At 37.4% G+C, this 27,675-nt stretch overlaps 2 long non-coding RNA genes across 2 annotated transcripts in view; one reads left to right on the top strand and one right to left on the bottom strand.

The window, feature by feature from the left end:
- The window catches only part of LOC141424069 (uncharacterized), a 35,675-nt gene extending 11,802 nt beyond the window's left edge, over positions 1–23,873 (bottom strand). The window contains exons 1-2 of the long non-coding RNA XR_012448894.1: positions 23,696–23,873; positions 22,965–23,014 (exon numbers count right to left, since the gene is read on the bottom strand). This is a non-coding gene — a long non-coding RNA (uncharacterized lncRNA). The remainder of the gene's footprint in view (positions 1–22,964; positions 23,015–23,695) is intronic.
- The window catches only part of LOC109677590 (uncharacterized), a 122,149-nt gene that overhangs the window by 12,435 nt on the left and 82,039 nt on the right, over positions 1–27,675 (top strand). The gene's annotated exons all lie outside the window — the stretch shown is intronic.

Here is a 27,675-nt window from a genome sequence, read left to right on the forward strand (position 1 = left end):
GGGAAAATCTGGGAAAGGAGCAACAAGAGTATGTGTGGAACATCAACCATCCATATGAGAAAAGGAAAAATAAAGGTGTGAGATGACATTATTAATCTAGTTTTTAATAAAAACATCTTGTAATTGTTCTAAGAAGAACATAGATACTTTATATTACGAGGTATTTCATGTTTCTTCCCTCTCCTCCACTGGCCCACGTTTTGTGATCTTCTAGTCTGAATCAAGATTCTTTTTTTTTTATTATTATTCATATGTGCATACAAGGCTTGGGTCATTTCTCCCCCCTGCCCCCACCCCCTCCCTTACAACCCACTGCGCCCCCTCCCTCTCTCCCCCACCCCCTCAATACCCAGCAGAAACTATTTTGCCCTTATCTCTAATTTTGTTGTAGAGAGAGTATAAGCAATAATAGGAAGGAACAAGGGTTTTTGCTGGTTGAGATAAGGATAGCTGTACAGGGCATTGACTCGCATTGATTTCCTGTGCGTGGGTGTTACCTTCTAGGTTAATTCTTTTTGATCTAACCTTTTCTCTAGTTCCTGGTCCCCTTCTCCTATTGGCCTCAGTTGCTTTTAAGGTATCTGCTTTAGTTTCTCTGCATTAAGGGCAACAAATGCTAGCTAATATTTTTAGGTGTCTTACCTATCCTCACACCTCCCTTGTGTGCTCTCGCTTTTATCATGTGCTCAAAGTCCAATCCCCTTGTTGTGTTTGCCCTTGATCTAATGTCCACATATGAGGGAGAACATACGATTTTTGGTCTTTTGGGCCAGGCTAACCTCACTCAGAATGATGTTCTCCAATTCCATCCATTTCCCAGCGAATGATAACATTTCGTTCTTCATGGCTGCATAAAATTCCATTGTGTATAGATACCACATTTTCTTAATCCATTCGTCAGTGGTGAGGCTTCTTGGCTGTTTCCATAACTTGGCTATTGTGAATAGTGCCGCAATAAACATGGGTGTGCAGGTGCCTCTGGAGTAACCTGTGTCACAGTCTTTTGGGTATATCCCCAAGAGTGGTATTGCTGGATCAAATGGTAGATCAATGTTTAGCTTTTTAAGTAGCCTCCAAATTTTTTTCCAGAGTGGTTGTACTAGTTTACATTCCCACCAACAGTGTAAGAGGGCTCCTTTTTCCCGCATCCTCGCCAACATCTGTTGTTGGCGGTGTTGCTAATGATGGCTATTCTAACAGGGGTGAGGTGAAATCTTAGTGTGGTTTATTTTGCATTTCCTTTATTGCTAGAGATGGTGAGCATTTTTTCATGTGTTTTTTGGCCATTTGAATTTCTTCTTTTGAGAAAGTTCTGTTTAGTTCACTTGACCATTTCTTTATTGGTTCATTAGTTTTGGGAGAATTTAGTTTTTTAAGTTCCCTATATATTCTGGTTATCAGTCCTTTGTCTGATGTATAGCTGGCAAATATTTTCTCCCACTCTGTGGGTGTTCTCTTCAGTTTAGAGACCATTTCTTTTGATGAACAGAAGCTTTTTAGCTTTATGAGGTCCCATTTATCTATGCTATCTCTTAGTTGCTGTGCTGCTGGGGTTTCATTGAGAAAGTTCTTACCTATACCTACTAACTCCAGAGTATTTCCTACTCTTTCCTGTATCAACTTTAGAGTTTGTGGTCTGATATTAAGATCCTTGATCCATTTTGAGTTAATATTGGTATAGGGTGATATACATGGATCTAGTTTCAGTTTTTTGCAGATTGCTAACCAGTTTTCCCAGCAGTTTTTGTTGAAGAGGCTGCTATTTCTCCATCGAATATTTTTAGCTCCTTTGTCAAAGACAAGTTGGTTATAGTTGTGTGGCTTCATATCTGGGTCCTCTATTCTGTTCCACTGGTCTTCATGTCTGTTTTTGTGCCAGTACCATGCTGATTTTATTGTTATTGCTTTGTAATATAGTTTGAACTCAGGTATTGTGATACCTCCTGCATTGTTCTTTTGACTGAGTATTGCCTTGGCTATTCGTGGCCTCTTGTGCTACATATAAATTTAACGGTAGATTTTTCGATCTCTTTAATGAATGTCATTGGAATTTTGATGGGAATTGCATTAAACATGTAGATTACTTTCGGGAGTATCAACATTTTTACTATGTTGATTCTACCAATCCATGAGCATGGGAGATCTCTCCACTTTCTATAGTCTTCCTCAATCTCTTTCTTCAGAAGTGTATAGTTTTCCTTGTAGAGGTCTTTCACATCTTTTGTTAGGTTTACACCTAGGTATTTGATTTTTTTTGAGGCTATTGTAAATGGAATTCTTTTCATACATTCTTTTTCAGTTTGCTCATTGTTACTGTATAGAAATGCTAATGATTTTTCTATGTTGATTTTATATCCTGCTACCTTGCTATAGCTATTGATGATGTCTAGAAGCTTCTGAGTAGAGTTTTTTGGGTCTTTAAGGTATAAGATCATGTCGTCTGCAAATAGGGATATTTTGACAGTTTCTTTAGCTATTTGTATTCCTTTTATTCCTTCTTCTTGCCTAATTGCTCTGGCTAGCAATTCCAGTACTATGTTGAATAGGAGTGGAGATAGTGGGCATCCTTGTCTAGTTCCTGATTTTAGAGGGAATGGTTTCAGTTTTTCTCCATTAAGTATAATGCTGGCTGTAGGTTTGTCATATATAGCTTTTATAATGTTGAGGAACTTTCCTTCTATTCCTAGTTTTCTTAGAGCTTTTATCATGAAATGATGTTGGATCTTATCAAGGGCTTTTTCTGCATCTATTGAGATGATCAAGTGGTTTTTGTCTTTGCTTCTGTTAATGTGGTTTATTACATTTATTGATTTTCATATGTTGAACCACCCCTGCATCCCTGGGATGAAGCCTACTTGGTCGTGGTGAATAATCTTTTTGATGTGTTGTTGAATTCGGTTTGCCATTATTTTGTTGAGGAGTTTTGCATCAATGTTCATTAAGGAGATTGGCTTATAGTTCTCCTTTTTGGAGGTGTCTTTGCCTGGTTTTGGGATAAGTGTAATACTGGCTTCATAAAATGTGTTTGGCAGTTTTCCTTCCCTTTCTATTTCTTGGAACAGTTTAAGGAGGGTTGGTATCAGTTCTTCTTTATAGGTCTGATAGAATTCAGCAGAGAATCCATCAGGTCCTGGACTTTTCTTTTTGGGGAGACTCTTGATTGCTGCTTCAATTTCATTTTGTGTTATAGGTCTATTCAGGTGATTAATTTCCTCTGGTTCAGTTTTGGATGATCATATGTATCTAGAAATATGTCCATTTCTTTAAGATTTTCAAATTTATTTGAATATAGGTTCTTGAAGTAGTCTCTGATGATTTTCTGGACTTCCATGGTGTTTGTTGTTATCTCCCCTTTTGCATTCCTGATTCTACTAATTTGGGTTTTTTCTCTCTTCATTTTAGTCAGGTTTGCCAGGGGTCTATCGATCTTGTTTATTTTTTCAAAGAACCAACTTTTTGTTTCATTAATTCTTTGTATGGTTTTTTTGGTTTCTATTTTGTTGATTTCAGCTCTTATTTTTATTATTTCTCTCCTTCTATTTGTTTTGGGATTTGCTTGTTCTTGTTTTTCTAGGAGTTTGAGGTATATCATTAGGTCATTGATTTGGGATCTTTCAGTCTTTTTAATATATGTACTCATGGCTATAAACTTCCCTCTCAGGACTGCCTTAGCTGTGTCCCATAGGTTCCGGTAGGTTGTGTTTTCATTTTCATTGACTTCCAGGAACTTTTTAATTTCCTCTTTTATTTCATCGATGATCCATTCTTCATTAAGTAATGAGTTATTTAGTTTCCAGCTGTTTGCATGTTTTTTGTCTTTACTTTTGTTGTTGAGTTCTACTTTTACTGCATTGTGATCAGATAGTATGCATGGTATAATTTCTATTTTCTTATATTTGCTGGGACTTGCTTTGTACCCTAGGATATGATCTATTTTGGAGAAGGTTCCATGGGCTGCTGAGAAGAATGTATATTGTGTAGAGGTTGGATGAAATGTTCTGTAGACATCAACTAGGTCCATTTGATCTATTGCATATTTTAGATCTTGGATTTCTTTATTGATTTTTTGTTTGGATGACCTATCTATTGATGATAATGGGGTGTTAAAGTCTCCCACAACCACTGTGTTGGCATTTATATATGCTTTTCGGTCTTTCAGGGTATGTTTGATGAAATTGGGTGCGTTGACCTTGGGTGCATACAGGTTGATAATTATTATTTCCTTTTGGTCTATTTCCCCTTTTATTAGTATGGAATGTCCTTCTTTATCTCGTTTGATCAATGTAGGTTTGAAGTCTACTTTGTCAGAGATAAGTATTGCTATTCCTGCCTGTTTTCGGGGGCCATTGGCTTGGTAAATCTTCTTCCAGCTTTTCATCCTAAGCGTATGCTTATATCTGTCGGTGAGATGGGTCTCCTGTAAGCAACAAATTGTTGGATCTTCCTTTTTAATCCATTTCGTCAAGCGGTGCATTTTGATGGGTGAATTAAGCATTAGTACTGATAGGTATGTGGTGATTCCTGTCATTTAGTTGTCTTAGTTGTTTGAAGGTTTGATTGTGTGTACCTAAGTTGAGGTTACTCTCTACTTTCTTGCTTTTTCTTTTCCTGTGGTTTGGTGCTGCCTGTCTTTTCATGGTTAAGTTGGGGTTCACTTTCTGCGTGCAGAATCCCTTGCAGAATCTTTTGTAGTGGTGGCTTTCTGGTCACATATTGTTTTAGTTTCTGCTTATCATGGAAGACTTTTATTGCTCCATCTATTTTGAATGATAGTTTTGCTGAGTAGAGTATCCTGGGGTTGAAGTTATTTTCATTCAGTGCTTGGAAGATCTCACCCCATGCTCTTCTTGCTTTTAATGTTTCTGTTGAGAAGTCTGCTGTGATGGGTTTACCTTTGTATGTTACTTGTTTTTTTCTCTCTTACAGCCTTCAATATTCTTTCCTTAGTTTCTGAACTTGCTGTTTTAATGATGATATGTCGTGGGGTAGTTCTATTTTGATCTGGTCTGTTTGGTGTCCTGGAGGCCTCTTGCATCTGTATGGGAATATCTTTCTCTAGATTTGGGAAATTTTCCGTTATTATTTTGTTGAATAGATTACGTATTCCCTTCGTTTGCACCTCTTCTCCTTCTTCAATGCCCATGATTCTCAAGTTTGGTCTTTTGATGGAGTTGGTGAGTTCTTGCATTTTCTTTTCACATGTCTTGAGTTGTTTAATTAATAGTTCTTTGGTTTTTCCTTTAATTACCATTTCATCTTCAAGTTCTGAGATTCTGTCTTTTGTTTGTTCTATTCTGCTGGATTGGCCTTCCATTTTGTTTTGCAGTTCTGTTTCATTCTTTTTTCTGAGGTTTTCCATATCCTGGGTGGTTTCCTCTTTCATGTTGTCTATTTTTGTCCTGAGTTCATTTACCTGTTTATTCATCATGTTCTCTCTTTCACTTTGGTGTTTATACAGTGCTTCTATGGTTTCCGTTATTTCTTCTTTTGCTTTTTCAAATTCTCTATTTTTGTTGCCTTGGAATTTCTTGAGTGTCTCCTGTACATTTTGGTTGACCCTATCCAGTACCATCTCTATAAAATTCTCATTGAGTGCCTGAAGTATGTCTTCTTTCAAATTATTCTTGTGGGCTTCATTGGGTCCTTTGGCATAGTTTATCTTCATTTTGTTGAAGTCTGGATCTGAGTACTTATTTTCTTCATTCCCCTCTGGTTCCTGTACTAATTTTTTGCTGTGGGGAAACTGGTTTCCCTGTTTTTTCTGTCTTCCCGTCATTGTCTTTGGTGTTGTTACTGTCCCTGTACTGTGTGCAATTAAGTATTTTCTAGCTTGTAATAATAACAATGGTAATATTTTGAGTGGAAGGGTGAGCTGAGATGGAAAGCAAGAAGTTAAAGAAAAGGGGAAAACAAATACACAGACAAGAGGGGGAAAACAGAGCAAAGTTTCAGACAAGAAAGTTTCAAAGGTATAAACAGGGAGCATTAGTGTACTAATTGACAGTAAGCTGAACAGATATTAGAGAGACAGAGAGAGGATTGCAAATCAAAAATTAAAAAAAGAGAATAAAAATAAAAAATAAGTATATGAAAGAAATAGCTATATATAAAAATGAATTAAAATAAAATGGAAAATAGAAAATTAAAAAAAAAAAACAAAAAACCAAAAAACCTCCAAGTTCAAATGCAATGAAGTTTCAGTCTTAATAATTTGGGTGTCCGTCTCAGTCTCCAATCCTGGAGATGGTGCCTCAGATGTTGTTCTGTAGTTGTTTCATCAAACAGGATGCATAAAGTAGAACAAAACTACACACACACACACACACACACACACACACACACACACAAAACCCCACCAAGTTTCCCAAGTTCAAATGCAATACAGTTTCAGTAAGTTTTTCAGCATGCAGGTATAATTCGGTTGTTCTCTCATCAAAGGTAGGGAGAAAAAGGAAAAAAAGAGTCTGGAGACAATTCTGAGAATGGTATCTGCAGCTGTGGCTTGCCTGTCCACTGCTGTCAGCCTGCTGTTGCTGGCGGCGTTATTTGTGCAGATCTCTGGGGTGAGCTTAGTACTCACCTGGCCCCGCAGGTTTTGTTTGCTCAGAGTTCTCCTGTGTGGGAGCCTCTGCTACAAGCTTTCCCCTTTCCAAGCACACTGGGAAAGGTGACACTGCACCCATGTTGTCAGACCTGCATGTTTATTTACAGTTCATATGGGAGGTGGGTCTTCCCCCCTTTCCTGTGGAGTTTTCCTCCCACCACCACTTTCACAGCTTTCCTGCTCCTGATTACTGGGCAGTGCTGCTGCTCCTGCCAGCCGCTATGTTTGTTTATAGTTCATGTGAGAAGTGGGTCTTTCCTCCTCTCCTGTGGAGTTTTCCTCCCTCCGCCACTCTCACAAGCTTTTCCACTCCTGGTTGCTGGGCGCGCGCCCCTGCTCCTGCCAGAGGCTCTCCAGCCATCCGGCTTGTTTATTTACAGTCCCGGGAAGGATTCCCTTCCCCCAATCTTTGGCACTCAGTGCGCCCCACCCTCTTTCCTGCGTGTCTTTATTGTTCTTATTGCTTATTAGTCAGTTTCTCTTTTTTCCCCGGGTGGAGGTCAGTCTGTCCAGGGGGCTATGCTGCTCTGGCCCAGGCTTGTCTGTGGGAGTACCGCGGTACCGTGAAGCTCACCTCGTCTGTGTCTTCCCAAGCCATCTGGGCACGGGTGACTGGTGGCCCAGGGGCCCTCCTGGTTTCTTCATTTAACGTGAAGTGGAGATTCTCTGTGCCAGCTGGAGGTGTGGAGGGGTCAAAGTTATGCCTCTTCTCAGTGATTATGCCTGCAAAGTGTGTCTCCAGTCTCTCTCCAAGATTTCACTATAGGAGGCTTGCTTTCTGCTTCCTTCTTCTAGCTGACATCTTGGAATCTCCGTGAATAGTATTTCTTAAAGATAAAGGAGAACTTATTTCCTTGTTATTTAAAAATGGTATTCTGAAAGACATCAATGGTGCAGCCGGAAACTGGCCTCTCGACTTCCTCACACCCTGTCGGAGCCCGGCCCTGCTGGACGGTCTGAATCAAGATTCTTAAAGTTATGTAAATGCTTTATTGAATAGGTGGAACCTGAGAAGATACAGATGAGGAAAAACTTTTATTTCTTCCATCACCTGCTGGATTTCCCTTCCAGGACTCAATGATTCCATTGCTTTTCATGGTGATTTCTAACTACTAGAACTATCTTTTTTTTCAGATATGAAAATTTAATTAAAATAAAAAATGAACTGTCATTGAACTCAAAGGTCTTCTGCCTTGCTAAAGCCTGACCCAAAAATGGCTTGTGCCCTTCAGGCATCTGAGGAAAAGGAGCCAAAGTGCCGCCCCCACCAGTGTGTGGTAATAGGGCTGCCAGTGCCCTCTGTGGCAGAAGGCCAAAGCCTGCCAGGTGTGTTGGAGGACTGTCTGGAGAAGTCCTACTGGGGATGTCCATACCACAATTCCCTCACACAAATGATGCTCTTCTTGTTCTCCTCTTTGAACCTTATTTCTCTTCTACTACATAGGTACTCTCCTATTTTCCTTCACCCAAGGGGACATCTGCTCATTTGGGACCATTTCAAAATGGCTGAAGCCTAGCTACTTTCTGCAGCTTCTGCTAGTTTTTGGGAGGAAGTCACAGTGCAGGTCACCCACACTTCTTCCCTCCTTCTTACTCTCTGTGATAGTTTCCTCCAGCCAAACTTCCATCCTCAGACTTTTCTGAGGAGAGTTAGACACCACTGTCTATCTTCATGTAGATCTATCCCAAACTCTTGGAGACTTAGGTCAATATGTCAGGTTCGCCCAAGTCTTCTTTAAAGGAACAGGCACAGGAGATTCCACAGCTTCCTAAGTGTTCACCTGGTAGCTGAGGTACCAATGTCCTTTTGCAGAAAATAACCCCAATGTTTACGAGTGTTTTCCTCAGGACCCTCTTTTCTTGGCTTCAGAGGTGTGTGTGTGTGGCAGAAAAGGAACTCCTGAGGAGAAGAAAGAAAATACCAAAGTATTTTCTATTCTTACTAATGGTTTTCAAGAAAAATCTATTGCATTTTCATATCTTCCAAATTGGTGTAGGCTGATGAACTTGGTGATCGAAAAACCAATCTGGCCACCTCTTAGAAAGTACTATATACTTGGACATAGTTAAATAGCAATAGTAATGAGCAATGAAATTGAAGAGCAGTTCTTAGATGCTAGCTTTGAAATTATTTTTGTATTATCCCAGCCTATAATATTCTATACTCTATTTCATTTTCTATGGACTTACCCCTTGAATTCTGTGAAAACTCATTCAAGCTTCTTGAACAATATGAGGTCTCTTCACTTCCTTGCTGACTTTTTCCTTTTCCTTCCTTGTTTCCTCTTTTTCTTTCTCCCATCTTCCTTCCAATTCCTCCATTTTTTACCCTCTTTCCTGATCCCATTTCTACTCTCTCTTTCCTCTCTTTTCCCAATATTTTCTTTCAGTAGTGACTAATATACTTTACAAGAAATAACACAAACTATAAGTAGGCGAGAAAAGAGAAAATAAACTAGAGAGGGGTATGGCATGGAGTTAAGAACAAAAATAATATAAAAACCTTCCATAAAAGCCTGTGGAGTTGATGCAAAAGGACTGGGAATTTGGTACTAATTGGCAAGCTAATAGCCACAAAGAAAGAGAAAGCTTCTTGATCACTTATACAACTTATAGCATCCATGGCATTAAAAAAAAAGGACTAATTGGACAAGAAAAGCTTAACTACTGCTTGTAATAAGGACAGACAAGAATTTCTCCTGAGGGTGTAACATTATAAATGACAAACCCATCACCTACTGAGTAGACATAAGAATGTATTCTGTGAGGTTGTTTCAAGACCAAACCTTGGTGTAGGAAGATGGTAGCATGCTAAAGCTTAGTTCAACAACAATATGATGTGTACCCTGCCTCATCTTGTTTGCTAGGTATCAAGAAAACTTTCTGTATAGAAAGAAAGTGACACAAAATGCTCAGGAGAGGAAATGGAGGCAAACAGTTTTGGCATCTTAGTATGACAACAGTCAAACAATTAGAGCCATGTAAACATAGCTTATATTAACCGTAAGCTAAGAGCCATATCCCACTGAGAGAGGAAGCAAATGCAGTCCATAAAGTTAACTTAATTCCAGAGAAAATAAATTGTGGTAGTATGTTCTCAATACAATCTTTAATCAGTACACCACACCAGAGCAGTAAACAATTCTCTGAATGCTGTTAGGCCCTCGGGAGGGGTAGAAAGGTCAGGTTCAATCTGGAACACAGCACTAACTAATGTGTGTTCTGTAGCAGGAAATGATAGAAAATATGAAACTACTCTTGCCCTACATTTTATTCCAAAGAGTATATTTTTAACTTAGTAACACTGAGATTTTCTAAGATCTGTGTTTTCTATGGCAGCTACTATGTAAGAAAGTTCCTAAAATGTTTTAGGTGCATTGTTTATTTTGAAATCTTATAGAATTCATATAATGAGAGTAATGTATGGACTATTACAGGCTGGAACCCCAAATTCTCAAGTGCAGCTTTTTAATCTGATATTTTATTTGCAGTCTCCATCCTAAAATATCTTCTTCTGCTTGAGATGCTTCTGACTCTTGGTGGGTAAAGAGATTCTGATTCTTAGATGGTGCTTTTCAAAACATCTGTGACACAGCCCCCTGTATTTCTTCATTCTTCCATTTGTCATGGCTCCACATTTCTATAAACTCCAACAAAAATGAATGATGGGAAAATGATCACATATTTAGATATTATGATATTACTTGATAAAACATTTCTGGACACTCGCTCTTAGTTTCTGTGTTTATCTCCTTGAGGACTGGTAACAGTTTATAAGTAGGCTTGCTATATCTTGGCCATATATGGAAGAGTATGGCTCCAAAGAACATGGCATTGTTCAAAGTCAGAGTTTGGGTAGTGCCTAACCAAGCTGAGATGCTCATTTAGCTTATCTTCTGACCGTTTTGACTCTGCTTCTGGTCCATTTAGAAGGAATTAAGCTGGCTAGCTGATAAAGACACAAGGCAAACTTTATAGTTTTCATTGTAGAGGTCTTTTACCTCCTTAGGTTTATTCCTAGATATTTAGTTTTTTGAGACTATTGTAAATAGGATTGTTTTCCTGATTTCTTTCTCAGATTGTTATTACTATATATAAAAGCTACTTATTTTCATATGTTGGTTTTATATGCTAGTGCTTTGTTGAAAGTGTTTTCAGATCTAAGAGTTTATTTATCTATTTATTTATTTTGGTAGTGTCTTTAAATTACAGGAACATACTGTTTGCAAATAGGGATACTTAGACTTCCTTTCCTATTTACACTCCTTATATTTCATTCTCTTGCCTTATTGCTCTGGCTAAGAATTCTATCTCTATATTGGATAAGAGTGAAGAGAGAGGACACCTTAGTCTTGGTTCTGACTTTAGAGGAAGTGTTTCAGTTTTTTTCCATTTAGTACAATGTTGGCTATAGGTTTATCATATTAAGGTTTGTTTCATCCATTTCTAATTTCTTCAAGACTTTTATCATGTCAAAGCCTTTTTCTACATCTATTGAGATAATTATGTGTTTTTGCCCTTTACTCTGTTTGTGTGCTGTATTATGCTTATTTATTTGTGTGTGTATTGAATCATCCTTGCATTCCTCAGATGAAATTAACTTGATCATAGTGTATGATCTTTTTTAATATGTTGTTGAAATTGGTTTGCAAGTATTTTGTTGAGAAATTGAAGACCTCACTAGAAGATGGAAAGACTTCTGATGTTCATGGATCAACAGATTAATATTGTGAAATGGTTATATTAGTGAAAGCAATCTATAGAGTCAATGCCATCTCCATCAAAATTCCAACATAGTTTTTCACAGAAATAGAAACATAAATCCAAAAAATCATTTGAAAGCATAATAGACCCCAACTAGCCAAAGCAATCCTGAGGAAGAAGAGCCATGCTAAGACATCACAATACCTAACTTCAAATATACTACAGAGCCATAGTAAAGAGCCAGCAGAAAACTTGCTGCATAAAAACTGACATTAAACCATTGGAATAGAATAAAAGATCCAGAAATAAACCCAAACACTATATCCATCTGATTTTTGACAAAGGCACCAAAAACATATGTTGAAGAAAAAACAGCCTCTTCAACAAATAGTGATGGGAAAACTGGATATCCACATGTGGATTGAAACTAGACTCCTATGTCTCATCTGCACAAAAATTAATTCAAAATGAATCAAATATCTTAGTGTAAAAGGAGGGAAAATTCTTATAGATATAGGCATAATTAATACCTTTTTAACTAGAACTCCAATTACACAGGAAATGAAGACAAGAATTGACAAATGAGATTACATCAAATTAAAAAGCTTCTTCACAAGACTGGGTGTGAAGACTTGTAGTCTCAGATATTGGGGAGGCGGAGATTAGGAGGCTCATGATTTGACATCAGCCCCGGAAAAAACCCTGGTGTGGTGGGACATCCCTGTGATCCCAGCTAAACGAGATGCATAGGTAGGAGGATTGCAGTCTGAGGCTGGAACTGGGCAAAAATGTAAGACCCTATGTGGTGTGATTCAAGCATTGGAGCACCTGCATAACTCACATGAGGCTCTTAATTCAAACCCTAAAACTGCCAACAAAACAAAACAAAATAATCCTTCTGCACAGAAAGGTAGAATAAAGAGGCAACCTACAGAAAGGGAGCAAATCTTTACTAGCCATTCATCAGATAAAGGATTAATATCTAGAATATATAAACAGATCCAAAAATTAAACACTAAAAAATAAACACTAAAAAAGAAAACAATGCAATTAGTGATGGGTAAATGAATTCAACAGACAGTTCTCAAAACGAGAAATACACATGGCTAATAAACACATGAAGAAATGTTCAACTTACTTAGCCATAAAAGAAATGCAAATCCAAACATCATTGAGATTCCACCAGCCAATGCTGGTGAGGATGAGGGGGATATGGGATCCTTATCCACCACTGGAGGGAATGTAAATTAGGAGAGCCATATGGAAATCAGCATGGAAGTTTCTCAGAAACTAAAAATGGGACTATCATTCAATCTTGCTGTACTGCTCCTAGGCATACAGTTGAGATGCCTGCATACCCATGTTTATAGCAGCACTATTCACCTATAGAATCAGTCCAGCTGCCCATCAACTAATGACTGGGTAAAGAAAATATGGCATATAGCCACACGGGAGTATTATTCAGCCATAAGGAAGAATGAAATCATGTCATTTGCAGGAAAATGGATGCTAGAGATCATCATATGAAACAAAATAAGACAGGCTGAGAAAGACAAATAGTTCATGTTCTCTCTCATATGCAGAATCCAGTCCTAAGAAATAAATGACAGGAGTTTAAAACGGGGACAGTTTGGGGTTGGTAATCGGTGGTAGTGGTGGGGGGTGAAAATAGAGTAAAATTGGGGTGTGAATATTATCAAAGTACTTTACACACTTGTATGAAAATAGAAAGAGACCCATTAAAATTGTTTAAAAGGTGGAAGGAGGAAGTAAGAAAGAGTAATAGGAGTGAATTTGATTGAAGTACATGTATATGTGTAAGGAAATATCACAATGAAATCTCTGTGTACAATTAACATTTACTAATGGAAAAAGAAAGATGCAATGCAGCCTACTTAGCTACATAATTTTTTTGGGTCCTAATGCAAAACAAAAACATAAAGCTCTTCATTCAAAATATTAGGAATTCCAAGACAGTGACAAATAGAACATTAAATCACCTGAAGTGTCTTTCTGAGTGCAGGGCCCCGTGTAATTGCATGGGTTACATGTCTAGGAACTGGCCCTGACTGTGGTCTTTAAATTGCTTTTACTGATGCCTCACAGAGGGATGCTCTAAGAGCTAGTTTCCTGAGGCTCATGTTGGTGTCTACTCAGGCCTAGCTGTTAAAAAAGTCTTAGTTAGAAAATGTTGCTACCACTAAATCTGTTATTCCTTAGCATGTGCACCTGACCTAAAAAATTGTGAAAAAAACCAACAATCTTCTCAAAATGCATTTAAGTAAAATCACCTATGTGTTAGAGTCTATTGTTATTACCTTTCCAGCTTTTTAGCCCTTCACAGGGCTTTTACTTAAAATGGGCTTTTGTCCTTTTCTGACTTCTGAGTATCAGAGACGTGATCGAATTATCCTTGTGTTGGCAAGTGACAGAATTATTCTTAAGGAACAAACTTTTTTTGTTTTTTGCTATACTTGATTTGAATTCAGACTTGCTAGGCAGGTAAACATTATTTTAAAAAAATTCTTTCTCTATAAAAAAATGGGCCATCACTATGAAAAAAAAATAGGCCCAGGTTCTGTCTAGAAATTGAGAACAGACAAAAAAAAAAAAAAAAGAATATCACGAAGGCATGTGATTTTGAGCTATTTTAATTGATTTTCTCTCATCTCCTTGAAACTTTTGTAAAGTCTACTACACACAGAAAGGCCTTATATAACGATTTTTTCTTTTCTTCTTTTAAATTAAGGCAAAAAAAAGTGTCCATTCCACTTTAGGGTTCATGAGGTACAGATAAGAAACAACACATGTAAGAGAGAACACTAAATCAGCAAAGCTCAGTGGACGAAAGAACTTGGGCTCTGGAGCCTGACCATCTGTACTTGAATCCTGGCTCCAAATCTCACCAGCTCTGGTTTTCCTGGGTCATCATTATCTAGTTGTTATCTTCTCTGTGCTTCACTTTCCTCTGATAATAACCCCAGTCTCTTAGCAGTTTGTTGGGAATATTAAATGAGTTATTGTCTGTAAAGCTCGGAGGACTGTGCCTGATTCAGAGTAAATAATGTACAAATGTTAGCTGTTAATATTCTATAAACTACATTAATTTTGACAAAGACCATCAGAACAAAAGTCTCCTAAAAAAAGAACTGACATCTTGGGGAGGGAACTGAGCCATGAAGTTACATCAATCTGTTCTAGATCTTTAGCACTAGATGCTGTGGTTGTTTTAGGTTGGATTCATCTTCACTATTTTGTCCTACCTGGATCCATAATATTTTGACATGGCTGTTTCAAGAGGGCCAGTTTGATAAGGTTATTTTGCAATGACTAAAATTATTGAACTCCCCCTCTTTAAAAATGTACTAAAGTTAAGGGGCTGTTTTTGGTCTCTAACATTCATCCTGTAATCCTTGATCTGTACTCCTTCATTTGTTCATTACTCCTTTAGCTGTAGAAAACACCCTGCTTGAGTGTCTGCAACGAAGCGTACATGGCTTGAATTTGCTTTTCTGCCCAGTTTCTTTCTTCACTGTGTCTTCACATATTTCTCTTGGTTTGTTTTTCATCCACCTCTCTTCTACCCAATAATTCAGTGCCTGTCGACGAGCTCTGATATTATTCACCTGCTCTCACATCTTGCAAGGTTGGGGAAGGATCAACATCACTTTCACACTATGCACCTACTGAGGTCATTATTATGTCTCCATTGTGTTAATCAGTGAGGGAGCCTATGTGTGAAGCCTGCCTTGGAGCTGAAAGGTAAATGTCAATGGACAGGTACACTTTCTGCAGGGAAGAATCTAAAAGGAGTTAACACAAAGACCAGTTATCCCAACGTGGTTTATGGATTATGTTCATAAAACATTTAAAAATCTAGATAACTGTAACAGTGTGAATGATAGTGATAACAGCTAATACTCATTGGGCATTTATTTATATGCCAGGCTCTAGGTGTTTTACATGAGCTATGAAGTAGATACTGTTTTTCATTTCCACAGACGATTGAACTCTGAAATTCTTGAAATTTAGCTCTGTGTTAGTAAAACAAGAAAGCTGGCTCTCTATGGTTTCTGTCAACTCTAAGGTTAAGAATGACCGGGCTAAGGTTCAGAAAGGCAAAGGCCACATGTTTTCTCTCATATGTGGCATATAGGCCCATTACAAATATAAGCAATATTATGAAAAACAGGTCACAGTAAGGCAAGGTCACTAATAGGAGAGGGAAGGTAAAAGAAGGAAATTAAGGTGAATATGGTTGATGTACTTTCTATACAAGAATGATGTACTTTCTAAACCTGTTAAAATCACCATAAGATGAGGACTAAAGTAAAAAGGAGGAAAATAGAGAGAATGAACCAATTCAGTTTATAATACAAATATATGTGTGTGTTTGTGTGTGTGTGTGTGTATATATATATATATATATATATATATATATATGAGACAAATGTCATAAGGAAACTCCCTGTATAGCTATTTTAAACAAACAAAAATGTTTTTTTCTCAAAAATGGAGAACAGGAGGGTAAAATAGGTCCTGTCTGGGGGAGAAGACAGGATATAAGGAAAGGGTGTAGAAATATTATGTACTCATGTATGAAAATGGAAAAATGAGACCTGTCGAAACTATTCCAGGAATGGGGGGAGGAAGGATAAAGGAGAATGGTAGAGGGGGTGAATTCAACTATGATATATTGTAAGAATTTTCGTAAATGTCACAATGTACACTCAGTACAGCAACAACAAAACAGAAAAGAAACTCTCCCTAAGGAAAGAAACAACAGAGACCTCTCAGTCAAATCACCTGCCAGGTAGCAATAATTCTTATTTGTAATAAGGTCCCACCTGACCAATCCTGACACAAAGAGCTACCAGACCACCTGTGGCCACCACAAATGACCTTTGGAACACACTTGTGACTTGGACTGTTTAATAATTAGATACCTCTCTCCCACTCCCACTCCTTCCTCCTCTATTTAAAACTGAAACACTTGCACTTGTCTGTACAGGGAGGATGAGCTGAAATGCTATCTTGTCTCTTACCACAGTGAGCCTGGGACACATTGATTTAGTCTCCTTTCTCTGACCTTCACCAAAAAACCCAAAAAACAAAAAAATGACCGGCCAGGGAACACAGTGTTGCTATGTGCTTAACAGTGATCAAGGCCAGGCTTCTGGCTCAGTGGGTCTGGGTGGTCCCTGGGAATTTCCATGTCTACCAGTTTCCCAGTTTATACTGATACACATTAGGATAAGCCCAGTAAGGGGAGGTTTTGGCATCATGCTGGACTGGAAAACCTAAGGCAGAAATGTATGGCAATGGGCTCACTTCTCATATAAGTATGTAAACTTCAAGGCCAATGATATACCTACACACACATTTCTGATTATTTCATTGGAATGAAAAATACATCTTTACTTCTTTGTAAGATCTAGAAATTATATTTATTTGCATGATTCTTAAGCCACTTTTAAGAAAGACTATTTTTAGAGCAATTTAAGGTCCACAGAAAAATTGAGCAAAAGTTACAGAGTTCCCATATACTCTATGCTTCCACATATGCCCAAACTCCTCTGATAGCAACATCCCTCCAAAATGGTACATTTGTTACAGAACATGAACCTACAGTGACACATTGTTACCACCCAGAGTCCATACTCATTCTTGGTGTTATATAGTCTGTGCTTGAATAAAGGTATAATGCCATGTACCTAAAATCCTACTTAAAAAATATGCCAGCATGGTGGATGGCTCAAGCCTGAATTGTAACTACTCAGGAGGCAGGGATTGGGAGGGTTTTGGTTTGAGGCCAACACCAGCACACAAAGTTCTTAAGACCCCATTTCAACCAATAACTGGGTGTCATGGTATGTGCCTGTCATTGCAGCTAGAGTAGTAGCCAATAACAAAACGGTTAGTGAAGTGGCTCAAGTGCCTGGTTAGCAATTGCAAGGTCTTGAGTTCAACACCCAGCATTGCCACACAAAAAAAAAAAATTGTTTGCTACTAAGTAATCAAAGTTTAATACTTTGTTGGCTTTTATGTAATATGTAGTTTTCCTTAAAATAATATTAACTTTGCTGAATGGCTCTGTCTGCTTCTGTATCTATCTCTTTCCCTTCTCCCTCTTCCTTGTAGAAGGGGTAATAAAAAGATCTCATTGGCTACTTTAAATTTTGTTCAAAGATAGGAATTTCTCCAATTTTACTTGATGTTTTGCTTCACATTTCAATGGCAAATAAACCATGGATTAAGTAGATTAGTGTAAAAAGCTTTCTCAAGGAAAGAAAGAAAATCCATTCTTACTTTGCTCTGAGTGAATGGATTTGTGATTTCAATGGCCCTGACAGTACCAGTATGAAACAGCCATCACCAGATGGACAGTGACAGCTGTCCTGCAATGCCAGGGTGGACAGTGACTGAGCACACAGTGCAGAACTCTGAAGGTTTCTTGTCTTGTGGATTCCCCTCATTGTAGGTGGTGGGAGTGTCCTTTAAACAAAACTTTATTTCAACACACTAGTAATATTTGAAAGGTGCTTTTGTTATGATGTGATAGCAGTTATAAGCTTTTGGACTCATTTAGGTCTGGGTTTGAATCCTGGCTCCAAAACTTGGACGGGTGACAAAGCCTATCTTCTCAGGTTATGTGAGCTTTTAAAATGCCTGTAAGTGAGTACTAGCAGTAAAACGAGCTCCCAAAACTATAGGTAAGTGAGTGCTATTTTTATGATTGCCAAAGCCACTTTCTTAAAGCAATGTCCAACTTTCCATCATTCATCTATCTTTACAGCACTTGGGTAAGTGCTATACATGAACTACTGTGAAGTACTAACAGCTCTGTTTTATTACTGCTTCCTTCTCCATGATGGTTTTACTAGACAAAAGAGCAACATAAAATATTTTTGATGGCTATAAAATTTAGCTATAGCATAATATTTTTATTTTTAATTTATAATAGTTTTATATATGCAGAGAGAGGCTGGATATAGTAGTATATACCTGTAAACCTAGCTACTACAGAGGCTGAGGTGGGAGAATCACTTAAGCCCAGGAGTTCGAGGCCAGTTTGGGCAACAAAGGGACATCCTGTCTCAAAATAAATAAATAAATAAATAAATAAATATAGAGAGCTAGGTGGCTGGGGGTTTGTGGCTCAAGTGGTAGAGTGCCTACTTAGCAAGTGCAAGGCCTTGAGTTCAAACCCCATTACGACAAAAAATATATAAATAGAGAGTTAAAAAAATGTCAATTTTTTCTTCCTGTACTAAGTTTTGAACTGAAGACCTTGAGTTTGCCATGCAGACACTCCACTACTTGAACCTAGCCCTCAATCCATTTCTACATGTGACTTTTTGAAGGAAGTAAGATTGTGTATTTTGTATTTTCTTCTTTACTTATTTATATTTTCAAAAAAAAAATGAGTTCAGATGATTTGGGGATGAGAAAAAGAACAATTTTCATTAGACTTAAAGAAACTGGCTAATTAACATGCTGGTCACCATCTTATGGTCCTGCGTGTAGGACTTTGTGTTATACCTTGGGGAACAGAAGAAAGAATAAGAAATAAAACCTGTGCTTAAGAATCTTCTAACAAAGCTGTAGAGGGAGTTCCTTCTCATATATTTTCTTGAGATAATATGCTTAGAGAAACTGAATGTAATTTCATGCATTAGATATGTTGTTATTTTTGTTGCTTTGCACATCTATCAATATAAATATTCCACTATCTTATCAATTTTTAAAAGGACAAAGAATAAATCTTTGAATTTAGAATAAGGATCATCAAAATAATGAAAAATGATAAATATCTTGCCAAGGGAAAAATTCTCTTAAAAAAAATCTTAGAAAACTTTCTGATGCTCCAAAGTACCACATGTATTTTCTCTCTCAGGATAAGAGGTTTTAAAAACAATTCTATTTCAGTTCTTTCTCCTCTTGTCCTAACTATACCTTACACTAGCTCATATTGTCCTGACTAATATGAGCACTTGTAGATGGTGACAGGTAAAGGTATTGGCCTTGTCTGGATGATCATGGGAAGAAACACAAAGTACACGGAAGATGAAATGATGTTACATCTCACCCCCATCACCAAATTTAGGACAAATGTGTCAAATGTCAGTTGCTCTGAAATCACAGATATAAAACTACTTACATTTAGGAAGAGCACTTTCTTCATTATGAACCAAGTTAGCAGCTAGCCTCATGAACTATTTCATATGTTGAGGCACATAAAGGCAAGGGGATGCCTTGACAGGGTTGTGGATTATGAGAGTAACATATAGTTGTGGGGTATTTCTTACTATTAATGACATTGGAAATCTGAATTGCAACTGTTTTGTCAGTGCTGCTAAGGCCTCATAGTGTATGTGTGCAGTTGAGACCTGGAAGGTCTGATGACAGCTTATACTTTTTGTCTTAGCATGAAACCCAATTGTCCTGCAAGGATTTATATAAAGAAGAACAATTATTTCTTTTACAAACTTGATTCAAATCATTATCAGAGTTGTCAAGCCCCAAGTGAAAAACATTACATAAGGTTTTTCAGTTTGGTTTTTATTTAAAAAAATTTTTTGTGGTGCTGGGGATCAAACCCAGGGTCTTGTACATGCGAGGCAAGTAGCTTAAAGTACATTTTTTATAAAGAAAAAAAAAGTGTAATAAACAGTATTTACTCCTCCAATTCCCTGTCTTTGAAGAAAAAGCATTGAAAAAAGTATGATTTTTAACAATTTGCAGTGTTTTGTTTTTCCAAGGATTTGATTACTCTACTTGATGCAAAAAAGAATCATAAATGGATGTATTCCATTTAATGCATACATCATTATAGGTGATGAAATGTAGTTTCACTGTAAATGGCCATGTGACCAGTTAAATCATTCCTGGTGGTCAAATAAGGGTATCCTGGTTCATACCCTTGTACTTGACCTCAGGGATACAGTCAACGATGGAGCAGTTGTAGTTCCAATAGCGGGTTCTGGAAAAGTTTGAGGTTTACCTGTCACAGTGCAATTCACTTCATAGATATTTCTTGGGTTCTCTCTGCCAGGCATTGTACTTTATTGAGTTTACAGAGCCATTGAGGCAATCTCTACCCTCAAGTAGCTCATAGCACAGAAGGGACAGATAATATCAACACCTGATACAGATGACGCTATAGAACATTTCAGCTTTGAGTTGATAGGATCTCTGAGGTGAGGAAAGTTTTCCTTTCCTTTTCCTTTCTTTGAGAGGATATTGAGACTTAGGTCATAAGAGTGACCATGCTGGGATTTGAAGTCCATGTCCTTTCCCCAGCTCTCAATTTCTCCAGAGGCATTTGAAGTTAGAGTGAGTGAGACCAAGATAGACTGAAAAGATTTTAAGAAATAAAGTGGGGTAACTGATTGAATGTTGAGTGTGTGTATGAGGAACAAGTCTGATGATTGTTAGCTAGAACTCTGACTTGTTCAAGTGGAGATAGTGACACCATTTATTAGGAAAGGAACATGGAGAATAGCAAACAGAGCAGACAAGGTAATGGTCTTAGTTTTAGATCTTTTGCATTACTATTGCTTACGGCTGTACCTGATGGATCCCATTGGAGAAAAGTCTGAACAGGCAAATGAATCTTGGAGATCTTTGGCATACAGATGGTGGGGGAAGCTTGTGTGTGAGGATGCCATTTTCCAGGGAGAGCATGAAGGTTGGTTGAGGCAAGGATCCTGAGAATCACAGAGGTGGGTAGATGAAAGGCAGCCAAAATTGCATTAGATAAGAACTGATATGCAAAGGAGATAGAGCACTTAAATTGCCCTGTGTTATAGAAGAAAGGGATGTTGGTCTCAAGAATGTTGATGGTTGGTAATAAAGTCTGATGACAGCACATTGCAATCAGGCAGTGTTCTAGGCTTTTTGCATAAATTGTGTCTTTGACCTTTACAACTATCCCATGAGGTAAGTGCCATTATTATCACCATTTTATTCCCAGAGCCACATAGATGGAAGATGCAAAGCTGGATTTGAACTCAGGCAATCTAACACAGGAGTCGATCGTTACAGTTTCAGTCTAAGAATGTCTTCTTAAATTTCATGTGTTAAGGGCTTGGTTGCCAGCTGATGGTCTTTTTGTTTGCTTTTGGTCTTTTTGAGACAGAGCCTTTCTCAGTAGCCCTACTGCCTTCACATTCACAGTCCTCCTGCCTCTGCCTCCCAAGTGCTGTGATTACAACACACATCACCACCTACCTAGTTTCCTGAGTGACTTTTGAGAGGCGATTGGATCATGGGGACCTCATCAGTGGGTCAATTCATTGGTAAATTGACTATTGGAGTGTAGCTGGTTAGGAGACAGTAAGTGACTGGGGTATGTCTTTGCTTATATCTTGTCTTTGGACCCTTTCTTTCTAGCTCTTTTAGCTACTACATCCTCCACTATGCCTTCGTCTATGAGCCAAAGTAAATCTTTCCTCTTTTAAGTTGTTTTGCTTGGTATTTTGTCACAGTAATGATAAGGAACTTTATACCCATGAATTATATTGCATTATACCAAGTGCTTGATTTGTGAATTTCCAAAGAAGTTAGGAAATGCAGTGTCTCTTTATCTTACTGCTATGGTCTGAATGCTTGTGGTCCTCTGAAATTCGTATATGGAAACCTAATCTCTAATGCAGTACTATTGGGAAATGATTAGGTTATGAGGGTGCAACCCTCAGAAATGGGATTAATATCCTTATAACTGAAGCCTCAGGGAGTTTGCTTGTCCCTTCTACCATATGAGGATGCAACAAAAAGGTAGCATCTGTAAAGCAGAAAGCAAGCTAGATACCAGTCTATCAGCACTTCGATCTTGGATTTTTTAGCCTCTAGAACTATAAGCAATAAATCTCTGTTGTTTATAAATTATTCTGTCTATGGTATTTTTGTTATAGCAATCCAAATGCGCTGAGTCTTCTTTTGCTTTCCGTGTTTATTTTTTTCCTTTAAAGGTTAATGTTAAAATTCTTTCAGGCCTATAAATTATTGGGAGAATGGTTTGATAGAGTGTCCATTGGTCTGGGACTGGATTGTTATCATTAATCTTTCAATACAAGCTTAAACAGGAATTTTTAGTTCTTAACATGGTATTTGGTCCATAACAAGTGTTTGTCGAACGATCAAAAAATATGCCTCACCTGGACACCTACCTGTGGTGTTTCTCTAGGATCATTCTCTCTGAGGAAAGTAACATCATGTACTTGTCCTGGGAGTGACATTGATGACAAAGACCTAAAACCTCCTGCCAATAGCCATGTGAGTCTGGAAATGAAGTCTCCTACCTCAGTCAAGTCATAGGTTACAGTTTCACTGATACCTGACTTAGAGACTTGACTAGACTTTCCAGAGATGTGTCTTCCAAAAGGGTGCTGGACATGGGAAATATAAAGGATAGGTTGTAATTTTCTTGACAAACTGTTTAGGGGAGATGCCTCCAAAGTTTACTTCCTTACAAGGCAAAGAGTGTTTTGTTTTTCCTGTCACCTTAATTTTCATTTCAACCGAAGTAGAGAAATGTTGTTACAAGAATGTCTTCTCACTGGATAGTAGGAAGCCTAACATAGGCAGCAACTGCATATGAACAGCCCAAAATAACAAAGAAATGCCTAAAATTTAAAAATATATAAAATTCTACCTTTTCTTCTGTCTTTTGTTCTCTCCTCAGTAGAATCCTTAGAGAAGAATCTGGAATAATATTTTGTGATAGAGTTAGCTTGAGGCATGAAGAAGATGCTATCATCAGCACATTTACAGTCATGCATTTAGTTCAGAAACAAAAAATCAGTTTTTGTTTAATGAGCAGATGAATTTAGGAATCCATAGTGTAGTAATAAATTTGACTTCTCAATTTCACATTTTTTTCCTGCTATGAGAAAGGGCAAGGCTGTATCATTTTTGCATTTGAAGGTACATATAAGCCCAGAGAGATTGGAGGTTGGGTTTTATGAATGTGTTTGAATGAATCCTACAGGATAAGAATGGAATACAAACTTCCAAATACTAAGATTACAAATTAGAAAATAAACCAGTATAGACAGAACAATCCTACAAGTTGCATCTTATGCAGAATCAAATATTTAAGACAATTTGTTTTAAAGTTATTTTAAAAAGCTTGTATTTAATGTCAATTTTAACAAAGGAAGCCTTAGACACTCTGGTGTCTATAAAGCTATAAAACTTTGAAACAAAAAGGACTATTCTTTCCTTCTGCAGTATTTCCTTATTTTCCAACATCTCCCAAGCAAAGAATACTGGATCTGGTCACTCACAGACATGCTATATGTCTCTTATTGTTTGAATTAAAATCTCAGCCTCTCAATTATTCCTTTTCTGTCATTGCCAGCAATGGGTAGTTATTTGACTTACTTTTGTTTTTAATCTCTTGAAGCTTCTTGAGCTTTGTTTGTTTTCAGATCTCGTCTTATAGTTCTTCCCTTGTCTGTGCTTCTTTGCCCTTGTCTTAAAAAGTATTCACATCCTATTCCCTGGAACTTCCAGTTTCCGCACAGTTAATCACTCCCTGTGAAACGCGTACATTGTAACCTTCTCCCCTGACCTGCAGCATCCCAGATGCTTCCTGTGAGACAAATCTCAGGCGCTGACTTGTGAGTTACAGGAAGCATTTTTTTTTCCTAGAGTTTAAAATGCTAAAATGGTGAAAAATGCACTACTGCATTATCTCATGATTATTGGAATGGTGGTTCTCATTCTTTTAGATTTTCCTCCTTTCCTGTTTGGTAACTAACTTTCTACCCATTCACGTTGTTTATAATACCTATGCCAGAGAATACAGACTAAATACATAAAAACTTGGTCCTGCTGGATGGCATCTCCAATGACAACTTTGGAGTGGACTTTTTAAGACATGAAAACCACCAAACCTTTGATTGCATCCTTTATGGTGGAAACTTATCCACAATTTTCCAAAAGGGGATCTACTTTAGTATTATGACTTTTGAACTTTAATTTGATGGCCACATTTAGATCTAGATGTGTTTGAGACTTTGTAAATCTACACTTTAAACAAAAGGCAGAACTGCTAAAAGGGAACTCAGAAGGAAATGGTGATAAAATGATTTGCCACCCTCCTGCTCAGTGGAAAAAAATGACATCATATCTCAGGGTGATACATTACCGAAAGCCTAGTCAGCAGGAAGCCAATCTGTTATCCCATACTCATTCACTCAACAAATATTCATAAGAGCTGACCTATGTCAGGCACTATGCTAAAGACTCAGGATGAGTTTGCAGGAAAGAGATATGCAAGGAAGTTGTGCGATCATGGAGGAGAGATAGCTGATTTAGTCTAGAGAGGCATCTCACATTAAAGAAAAGCTTTTTAAGAGATTATATTTAGCTCATTGTGAAAAAAAATGAGTAGGAGTTAAGCAGTTAAGGGTGTTAGCAGAGGTAAGGGAAAGATTAAGAAGTAGTAGGAGGGAAAAGAGCCTGAACAAAGGATGAAGGCAAGAAATCAAATCCTTTATAGGAATTTGCAGGCATTTTAAGTGTTTCTGAAATATGAAGTGTGAGATTGGTGAAATGAAAGGTGTGAGATTGAATGGCAATGAAAGAAATGGGCTTAGAGGTAGACAAGATGCTGTATTCATGTGAGAAGTTTCATTCTGTGGAGATTAGGAGCCATTGAGGAGATTGACACTTTAGGTATAAAGTTAGTGGCTAGTGAAAATGAAATGAATATCAATGAAACTATGGGGGACCTTGCCACAGTATTTAAGGAGAGTTAGGAGCCTCAATCATGATAATAGTAGTAGAGATAATAATAGGGATAAATTTTAGAAGTATTTAGAATTAAAATCATCCAGACTGTGTGTTTTCATTGATTATATGTAAGGTCTAGAGGTAGAAAAATCAAGAAATGCACTAAGATTCTTAGTTTAAATATTTGTTTGAATGGCATTATCATGCACTAGAGAATATAGAAATAGGAACATTTAAGGGAGAAATTGATGATCACAGCTTTCAACATGTTGAATTCAAAGTTTTGTTGTCTAGTTTGGTGGTGTTATCTAGCCTGTAGTTTAGCATATGAATCAGAATCTCCAGTGGGAGACTCACCAAAGGTTTGAACTTGGAAGTCATTAGCAAGTATGTGAGCTAGAACTGCAGGAGTAAATGAAACCACACCAGAACAGAGCAGATGGAGAATGGTAAAGCTGTGCACCTGTGCAATATTGGATGGTTGTGCAGAGAAAACAGAACTATGAGGAAACCAGGAAGATATGGCAGAATGGAGACCAAATCAGTAGACTTTTAAAATGCATGAGGTGCTTGACAATATGAAAATCAGTTTATCTTCCACAGGTAAAGACTGAAAAATATTCTTTGTGTGCAGAAACATAGAAGTTGTCTGTGAACTTAGGAAGAAAACATAAGAGAAATTTCAGTTGAGTAATGGATCAGATGTCAAATTTCAAATCTTAATCAAATAACTGTAAAGACTATACTTCTGAGAAATTTAGAGATGGGATAATAAATTTAAATTATTCACCAGAACAGAGTCAGGTCAAATGAGAAGATTTTTAAAACATTGTTTGTTGGAAGAATTATTTTATGCATGTTGAAGATTATTGGGAGGAGAAGGCACAGGGGAAAGAGATAGACGCTAATTCAATTTTTTAGTGTCTGCAATATACTCTCTGGCCCCATGGAATTTCACTAAAGACAGAATCTCAGAAACCAGAACCTAACAGAGCAGAATCTGGTTGATCAAGTTTCGCCAACCACTGACACTCACTAATGAAATATGTTGTCTTTCTAGTTAGTATGTTGCTTGGGGGTGAATTAGGTAATTACCTCTTTCATGTCTATTAACATGTGGTGGAGTCTTAGGAAATCCTTAAAGAGCAGACGGAGATTTAAGAAGGAGAATAGGAGAAGGTGTTAATAAAAAATTAAGGCAATGTTTACCATGAATGAGTTCATTTAAAAGTTGAATGTGTTGCCTAACATCAATTTTTGGGATTAAGCATACTAGTCTTGCCTATTATTAATGTGAATAATTGAGAGCTGCTTCCTGGTACCCCATGCTTTCACTTGATTCTCAAGATAAATGACCTTATGACTCCTTCTGGGCACTACCTTCTTTCTTTCCCATATAAAAAAGTTTATATATTTTTTTAAAAAAATAATCACTCTGGACTTACTTTGGATCCAAGCCTAAGCAAGAAGAATGAAAAACATTGGGCAATAGGTACTTCATGTTTGGATAGAGTCTTAACAGCATTAAAAAATAAAGTCATTTTCTTTTTTATGAAGAGGACTAATATTTGATATTTTTCACTATGCTGTTTAGGCAGACCTATAAACCTTTAAGGATATTCTTCCAGTGATTTTTTAATGCAGAAGTGCCACACCTTATCTGTGGTAGATATATCCATGAAATTTGGAAAATAAAATCTTATTCAACAGTAAAAGAGCTATTTTAAAAAATCTTTGAGCAATTCCTCTAGTAAGTTCAAGGGGCAATGAATCTATTGGGGAAGCAGGCATTTTTGTGCATCTGGTTTTGTTAGGAATGGGAAGACATCCACAACAGACAAAGTCTTAACACAGGCAGAAATTTTTCAGTTGCCTCCAATTCTTTTCAGTGGTTTAATCCCTGATTATTAGTTCCTAAAGATCCAGCTGAGGTCTTCATTCCAGTGCAACTGTCAATGAGCTGGGATGTTGAAGATAAAGAAAGCAAGACGTCTACAGGATGTTTGTAAGGAAAACTGAACTGGGCAAATATAGTCGAAAGTACAGATGAGTCTCAGACACAATAGCAGGACGTAAATGACAAACACTTGCAACACACAGGTCAGTCTGAAGCAAGTCAGGAGAAGGGCTCTGGGGCCAAAGGTATGAGGTGATCTCAAGGCATAGGAGACTAAATAGCAAAAAAGGACAATTCTGCAAACATCAGGCCCGCCTAGAAAGAGAATTGGCATTGCTCTGTGGTTTCTACAATCTCTAAGTGTCACTTTTTGATACATATTTTAGTTAAGTTAGCTATCATATACTCTAATAGCTTTATTGTAAAGTTTTATAAACATGATTGTATTTCATTTGTCTGTTACTGTTTCTACCACCCCTTTTCTATTTGCCCTTTCTTTTCTCCACTTTAACCTTATCACTAATACCTGTCTGTACACTCTCTTTGAGACATGATTCATCTTATTTGGCCCTCGTGTTAAGCAGAGAGCACATTGAGAGAAAGACCGTACATCTTGTACACACATTCAGATGTAGGTTTTTGGTACTACTCTGATTTAGGCACTCATTTGGGTATTTCTGTTTTTAAAGAATAACAAATAATATTTTCCTCATGTCTGAATATTAAT

The sequence above is a fragment of the Castor canadensis genome, chromosome 1 (genome assembly GCF_047511655.1).
Source record: "Castor canadensis chromosome 1, mCasCan1.hap1v2, whole genome shotgun sequence".
NCBI classification, from domain to species: Eukaryota; Metazoa; Chordata; class Mammalia; order Rodentia; family Castoridae; genus Castor; species Castor canadensis.